The sequence below is a fragment of the Arachis hypogaea genome, chromosome 18, assembly GCF_003086295.3.
Source record: "Arachis hypogaea cultivar Tifrunner chromosome 18, arahy.Tifrunner.gnm2.J5K5, whole genome shotgun sequence".
NCBI lineage: Eukaryota > Viridiplantae > Streptophyta > Magnoliopsida > Fabales > Fabaceae > Arachis > Arachis hypogaea.
Genome location: NC_092053.1, coordinates 4,487,251 through 4,495,944, shown reverse-complemented (window position 1 = coordinate 4,495,944; position 8,694 = coordinate 4,487,251). Strand labels below are relative to the sequence as shown.

Here is an 8,694-nt window from a genome sequence, read left to right as displayed (position 1 = left end):
GTGTTTTGTAGTATGTTGAATTTAGCCATGGATTATGATAGGAACAAAAATATATTAAATTAAAGTCCCTAGCCCGAATTTTGTTAAAAGCAAATTATTCCTCCTACAAGCACAATTCAGCAATATGCGGAATTAATTGATATTGTTAACCTAATATTACATATTATAGGTGGATTGCTATGAAATTCGATCCATTTCGAGTACCATTATATTTTTTTCAGGATTTTATATTTCCTAACAATGAGAAATTATATGAAGAATAAATGAGATACCCAGTCTAATAAATATTGTGTCTACAAATACATTGATTCGTAATTTACATTAAAGAGAATTGGGAGGGTATATGGTCCTTGTCTCATTGAAGCATTTTCAATCTATAAGCTACAAGAAACACTTGAGCATCGTAACATATGAGCACCATCATAATCAACATGGAACCAGGACCAGACTAAATGAAATTCGATAAATATGGGGAAGTGGGAACCCATATATCACTTACAGGAAAGGGCAAAACTTCAAATAATTAACAAGGATTAATATCTAATAATAAGCGATGACAAGTAAAAAAAAAAAGGTAAAATACAAAACAACAGGACATAATTGAAACAAAAATATACTGTACAGTAATTGCTGCATACGCCCTTGCTTGTGAGGTCCAGTGGTGTAGATCAAACTCTTCATACACATTGAAGACAGATTTCCACCATCACTCCAGAACTGCGACCTCTTGATCAACCCTCCAGTAATTTGCATCATTAAATTCCTTCATTCCAGGGCCACCCTCTTCAGAGTTCTCCTTTTCTGACTTTTTAGGAACCATGTTCTTTAATGGCCCTGCTTCCCCCACTATCCCTTCTTTCAGAGCCTGATCCATAGCTTTCTCGGTACCTTCTACTTCTACACCTACAAATTCAACATCCTCTTCAAATAGAGAGGGTACTGCTGCTGATCTTTGACTTGCGTCAACACCCTCTTCAATCGAATCATTGGTAGCTGGCGATCCATTTGAAGGAAGAGATTCTCCGTTGGCAGGGGAACTAGGAGAAGGGCTGCCCGCTTGAGTTTTAGTAGAAAGATTGCTATCAGTCTCATCGTGGTCCACAAAGGGATTTGTGCTTGAGCTTGAGCAAACAACTTGCATATTGGAAGGTTCACCCCATCCCCCCCACTCAGGTCTGTCCCCAAACAACTCATTGTCCGTTGCCTCAAACCTGAAGAATCCCATATCGTGGGATGCACTTGCCTTTTCACCATCAAAGTTCAAAGCACCTTCACTTCCATTCATGGAATTGCTAACGTTTAATCCATTCAAGTAGTTCATACTTGAGCTAGATGTACCATCCACGTTACTTTTGCTTTCTTCTAATTCTTCATCTTCACCAACCACTACCTCGTCATCGCTACTATTGTTGCCACCATTTGTAGCACCACTCAGGTTTATGTCATCCATCATCTCTGAGGATGTTGCACCACCAGCTGCATCCCCAATTCTGTCATCTTGGAATGCAAACCAATTGGAGTTTGTGAACAGACTACTGCCAAAAATAAAATAAAAAATGTTATATCCACTTCTAATTTTTTGCATCATAGTTAAATGCAAATCGACTTCCATGCATTTGCATTAACATACAGACAGCATAAATTGATGATCAATGATGCATATCCATTCAGAAAAAGAAAAACGATGAATGTATAAATTTGAAAAAAAGAAGCTATTAGATCATAATTTCAGATTGAGCAACAGCAATGTGCTTCCTTTCGTCAAACTTTTTCAATAACGATTTCAGAATCGCACAAATGCAGATAGAACTATGCATAGGACCCAAGTAAACTATACTCTGCAGCAATATCACGTATAGCTCCAAACTCTGAATTCTGAAATGTGATTTAGCGTCATTACACAGTCCACCTGTATTATCCTTTCCCTGATATTAATTTTTGTATATGAAGGGAAAGAACAGCATAGGTAGGCAAAGTAACAAAGACACATCAAGAAGAGAAGTTCCAATGTTACCATGTGAATGGGAAAACCTAGAAACATATATGCACAGCATGCCAGTAATGAACAGAATTTTTTAACTTAATATAACATGCGCACACAAGACTTCTTAAAAATAATATCATAATCACCAATTAATCCATAGGACAATCAGATCCAACCAAACAAAATTGCTGTAAGATGAAAATGACTCACCTTCCTTGATCCTCACCAAGTCTTAGGGACGATATGACTACTTGGGCAGAGTCATCATCAAAGTAGACATCCTATAATTTGTACAATAGATAAATTAGCCACAAATTATTTAACAAGAGTACACGGTAAACAGAAGTTTGTGCTTATGCAGTATGCACAAGACAATGACCATATCACTTGGTGACAATGACAAAGGGCAACTAATGATCCAGTGGTAAAACAACTACAGCACATGCAAGCTGTGCTAAAAAGACCAGCAGGGCCAGAATAGCAAATAGATAGCCATCCAATCTCCAAATGGACACATTTTTAAGAGACAGAATACTGGTTCTCAAAAGTAAGAAATACATTACTTAACAAGAGTAAACAAAATATCTACCTCATCATCTCGCTCAATGCCGTTATTTTCCTGCAACCAAACCAATCAAAGAATTAGTCTGGCATTTAAGTTCAGTGCCCAAACCACCTTGGGCACACTGTAAAAGGAAAAAGGAATAGAAAATAGACATATATACACACAAAAATGGGAACATGAATGCACCCAGGGGAGGATGCCAACTACAAACCTCTTCATTATCCTCAGTTCCATAAATTTTATATCCAAAAGCCTGATTCAAATTAGTTGCTAAAGCTGCAACGTCGTAGTCCCTGTCATGAATGTCATCATCATCACTATCCCTCATCCTATCATGTAAAGCAGTTGGACGCCTGCACATATAGGAAAAAAGAAATGTCAATCAACCTACAGGATAACTAAGTATACACATAAATCATAACCTCACTTCAGTGGTTAAATTTTATTTTAACAGTTAAAATGAAGGTAACACAACAGACATGATTCATTTTCATTCAATGAAATATGCAATCCAGAACCCTTATTCAAAAAATAAAATCTAACTTTTGATCACAGTACTACTAAGCATATCATAGTCAGCACCCAAAATTTCTTAAATGCCAAAAATATCTTGATCCTCTCCGGAACAGTAACTGTGTTAGAACAGGTTGAGTATGATCAGAACTTACCCACAAGCCCACCGATGAACATTCTCAACCACATTACGTTCCTGAAGAACTTTAGCTTGCCATTCATTCCACTCATTATTTTCCTGCAGACGTTGAATCAAGTTGCAAGATTTCCATGGAAGTTACATATATTAGAAAGCAACTTTCTATCAATGAGATCAGCCACATGGTTTTTTAGAAGCAGCAGCAAGATATTTCTTCAAATTGTTAGCTTGTCCATGATTTCATAAGGAAATTATAATTTAAAAATGCACAGGCTAACTACTCATCAGAAAGAAATAGGAGTTCCGGTGCAAAAAGGCTGGAATTTTCTATACATAAGAAAAAATACATAACCAACCTGAAGACATGAAAGTATGTTGCTTCGATTATGTGATAAGTGATAAGCTTGTTAGCAACTCGAGTAATATGCCCAATATTTCCCACGCGTGGTGCCCGTTTCCCGGTAGCAGGTACAGTAGGCTGCAATATAGCACCAGTTTAATGAAGAGGCAATAATAAGCTTAAAGTTAACATGGAGATTAAGTGTACAACTAGGCATTATCACTCTAGCTTATCTATGCGTCATTTTCCAGTTTGATTCAATACAATAGAAAATCAGGATAACTAGGATCTAGTATAAGCAAATTATGTTTCTTGCATCCAAAGTTTTGAAGAGTTCCATAAATAAGGCTTGAACAGTAACAATTAAGTCATGACCAAGACAATCTCCAATCAGTAAGTTCCATTTACCAGATTTTTGTCAGCAGAGAGAATAGAATCTTTATCCGCACTAATAACTCTTCCAATTAAATCACACTCGTGAAGAAGATGATCAACAATTGCATCATTTCTGCTCTCCAAACATGAAAATATGATACTTTCTACATGATGGTGTAGTAAGTTATTGAATGGATACCTGTAATAGTATATCACACATAGATCAAATAAAATATCGTTAGTGCAATAAACAATTTCTAAAAGATCCACACAAGGTATCAAGGCTTCTCTAAACATCAACTATCAAAAAAATGAAATATGCTTACTCAAAGAAAAGATCAATAACTCTTTGAATGGTTCCTGAGTTGGCCATTTCATTTTCTGCAACTTCATTTCCAGTTTTCAAAATTACTGCCATAAACTCAACGATCTGAAATATATTGCAGACAGGTCAGAAAAGAAACTACTTTCAAAGTTCAATTATCAGTGTTACCCTTGGGTAGGAATACATTTGTGCGAAAATGTCTAAATTTTGAGGAAACAGTGAAAATGATCATTAGAGCAAGAGTTCAACCTCAACAGATCAACTGCAACCTAGTTCTAATGCGGATATCCAGCATATCAAATTCAAAATATGAACACAATAACCAACCTTTAATCGATGCTTCCCGAGTGGAGGTCGCAATACTCCATATGTTGTAGGCAATATTTTTTCATCAGATGATACTTTCAAAAGCCTTAGCAAATCACCTGCCAACAGGAAAAACGTAACTTTTGGTATGATGTAAGGATTTTTTTGAATAAATGATAAATTTTGTACCCTAACAACCATTTCATTCTTGAAACCTATAACCTTTCAAATGAAATGTGATTGTTCATTTTCTTCCATAACGTTCTAAAATAGATGGAATATAAAAAAATTGAAACTATTATTTAAAACAGAAATTCTTGACAAGATGGGTCTAAATAGCCTTATATATAACAAAAGACATGAATTCAGATATACCAAGTTTAGCAAGCATTGCACCAACAGTCTCGGGGTTCACAGGAATCGGTGGCTCATACATGTGTTGACTTCGGAATGAATGAAATAAGGGGGCTGAAATAGCTGATCTTTTGGGATCCAACAAGGAAATACACACTGAAAGGCAGTTAACAAGGCTAGACTTTGACTGTGAATCTTCCAATGCATGATCCAAGATTTTTGCAACAAAACTGCATACAAATAGAAATATTATTTCACAGGTTCAGAACATATTAGGGGAGGAGAAAAATTAAGGCCTTGCAATACAAACCTTGGGCTTGAAAGTTTAATTGCTAAAGTAGATGAGGGATTTCGAGTTATTGAACATAAAGTTTCAGCTGCATTAGCATTAAGTTCAGGAGAACACTGGTTCAAATAGAAAAGTAGATGTCAGATAAGTTGCAAACAAAATACAAGGCAGAAGAAAGCTTATAATATCAAATGCATACAATGATGCAAAATGTTTATATCAACAAATTGGACTTTTCACAAACTATCTAGATTTGCTCTGGCCAATATCAAGCTTGTTGAAGAGTCCTCTGATCCATTAGTTAGGCTTCAACACACAAACTCATTCATGGCATGAACCACTTAAAAAAGTGAAAGTACAAAATGATTTCTTATAGTAGGTTAAATAATATCTCATAGATACCAATAACTAACAAACTAGTCTCCTCTTGACATGGTGAACATTATGATATATGCCAAATAAGTGCATTAGCACCACTAATACAGCTAATGAGCAAAGCTGGCTACAGTAACATAAACAGATAAATGCTTCACTTACAGATGGACTTAATTTATCTACAATCATCTCAAGCAGGTTGCTGTCAGCCAACCATTGCATCACATCAATAAAATTGGGATACACATGATCATCAGCACCAACTAATCGAATCAAAACCTGTGCAAAGAACTTATCTCAGATTCCATTCCAGCATATCATCAGATCACGGTATTGCTAATATTACTAACAAGTAGATGAATCGTATACCTCCATAATGGAAGTAATTCCAATTAAATCAACCAGTTGGCGAAAAACATTCTGATGGGCCTGAAAAGAGTGTTCTGAATCATTAATGAAATATGATTTCACAAGGAGACAACATATACTATACATTAATTATATTATGGTGCACACTAAGAAATCCTTAAATAAAGAAGCTGACAAGTAAACAATCTGCTTGTGCTTTTCTGTCACTACATTAAATTTTAAATATCAAGATAAATTATCAAACTAGTATAGTATTACAAAGTTTTACTTACCTGAACATAATTCATAAGTGGCACTGTCTTTCGAATCATTAAACAAACAACCACCTGTAAAACAGCATAAAAATCAGATAAGCCACAACTAAAAAATCTTATCCTTGTAAGCCGAAGTTGAAACTTTGTCAAACATATACCTTGCTAAAGTAGCCAGCCAACAAGGTGCTATGAGAACGATTAGGCTCCAAGAAGGAGAATAATAAGTTCATCAGCTGAATGTACAAGAATATGAAAGGAAAATCAATACAGTAATAAATTTCTGCATAAATTCAAACTCAAATAGAAGTTTCATTTATGTAATGAAATAGAAACCTCTTCTTCCTCCACCAAGGTCTTTAAAATGACATCAATTTCACATGTAAAAATTTCGCACGAAATGAATGGAAACCTAAGGACAAGAAAGATGATCAGATGTAAACAAGAAGGCTTAAGCAGTGATTATGAAGTACTTTAGCAACAAATTCTACTATTACTGCTTACTTGAAGGTTCGTTTGCTTTCAGCATCTTCTGGTGGTTCTTCAATAATGTAGCGCAACAACTGTTCAACCTGAGCTCGATCTCTCAGACTAAAGAAGAGGGAAATGGCAAATTATCAATTAATTTTGTTGAATCATATGAAAATGGTGGGCATGAAAATTGGGTAAGCATGAAAAACATGTACAACACTATGAAATTTGTTTCTGGAAGGGAAATGAGACATACAAGTTGATGAGTCGACTGTTTAAGGCCTTGCATTCTTGGATCACCTCCTCTTCATCAAGAAGCTCTTCCAAAGTGAAATTCTCCTTGTCTAATATTGCCTCCACCTGTACAGAACGGCAACACAAAATTCGCTTCAAGGGTTACAAAGAGTGTAATAGAACAAGAAAGTAAGGCACGCAAGCTTTAAGGTACTCTTGCTGTTGCCAATTAAACAGCCGGACCTCCAATTACGAGACTCAAAAAATGGAAGTCCACTCTAACCATGTAAAGCAAGTTTGCAGGCACAAATTGTTTCAGAATTAAAAATCTACCAAAAAGGGTAAAGCGCAAACTCTAGTCCTAGAAAAATAAATAGGCCTCAATTTCCCCAGTAAAATGAGTGTGCTAGCTAGCTTTATAATGCTCAAGGGTTTTTCATTGCTCACTGTTCCAAAGCCAAATTAAAATCCTACAGTAGAGGACCTCCAAACACGCCCTTTCGGCAATAAGAGAATACATAAAAGTGGTCAATTACATAGAAAAAGATTAATTAATTTGACTAAACGCATCTACAGTTTCTAATTGAAATCCTCCACAAAAAAAGGAAACAGGGTGGTAAATAACATCATCAGCTGCTGCAACATAATTCATGCCAAATTTCAGAAAAGCGCAAAACCCATTACAGTTAAACTCAATCCACATCCAACGGGAAATTAATAAAACAGGGAGCTGTTAGCGCAGTTTATTAGATAACATATAATTAATTTATTGCTTCCATAAAAAAACTGCTAAATAATTAGCAATAACATTAATCTAAAGGGATGATGGGAGCTATGTGACGCTTAAATCATTGAAAAGGGAGAAAAAGGGGGCACAATAATTGAAGGCGAAGTTTAAATGCAGCATAATTGACGCAATTAAAGTAAAAAATCAGCAGAACGGAGCTGGAATTAACAAAATAAACCCCAAAGATTAAAGGAAAGGAAACGAAAAGGGAAAAAAGAGAAAAAAAAAAAAAAAGGAAACTCACGGGAGAGGAGGAAGAGAGAGAAGCGAGCTTCCAAAACATGTCTGTCTAGAAGCAGAAGGAGAAGATTGAGCTGAAGCAGAAGGAGAATGGATCTGGAAATAGCTGAAATAGAGGGTTCCGTGATGGGGACATAAAATCGGAGATGGCGGAAAGAGGGAAGAAGAAAGGAAGAAAGAAAGTGTGTTTTGTAAACCCTAATTTTGTGGGAGAGGGATCGAAAAAGAAACAGGGCCGTGAAGATCGATAGAGGGAAACATACAAAAGAAAAGAGAAAGAAAGAAAGAGAGAAGAAAATAAGAATTTTTATTTTTTTTATGAAGACAAGAAAATAACAATGATATTAAGGAATTAAAAATTTTAATTTCTAGTCACCTTCAGTACCAAAATATTTTACATATATATAAATATAACATATAAATTATATAATCTATTGTAGTATTAACGAAAATATCTTATAAATATTAGTAGAAAAATAAATATTAAAAATTTTTTTACTAACAACATATTAAAAATAATAAACTCAATAGAAAATAAAATAAAATAATTATTTAGATGCGCACTAAAATGAATTATTTATATAAAATAATTTATATAAATATATATTTTTAGTATTGACTAAATCTTTTAATATTTACATAACATATGACATTTTTTAAAACAATAAATAAATCATTGAAAACAAAAAATCTTAGGTGGGTTTGCAACACTGAAATAATCGGAAGCGCTAAAGTACAAACGATGTACTCTAGAATTGCCAACATCATCCCACGCTA

At 34.8% G+C, this 8,694-nt stretch overlaps 1 pseudogene; it reads right to left on the bottom strand.

Moving 5' to 3' along the window:
* Nucleotides 1-253: 253 nt before the first annotated feature.
* LOC112771030 (uncharacterized) lies at nt 254-8,291 on the bottom strand (annotated as a pseudogene).
* Nucleotides 8,292-8,694: the final 403 nt, after the last annotated feature.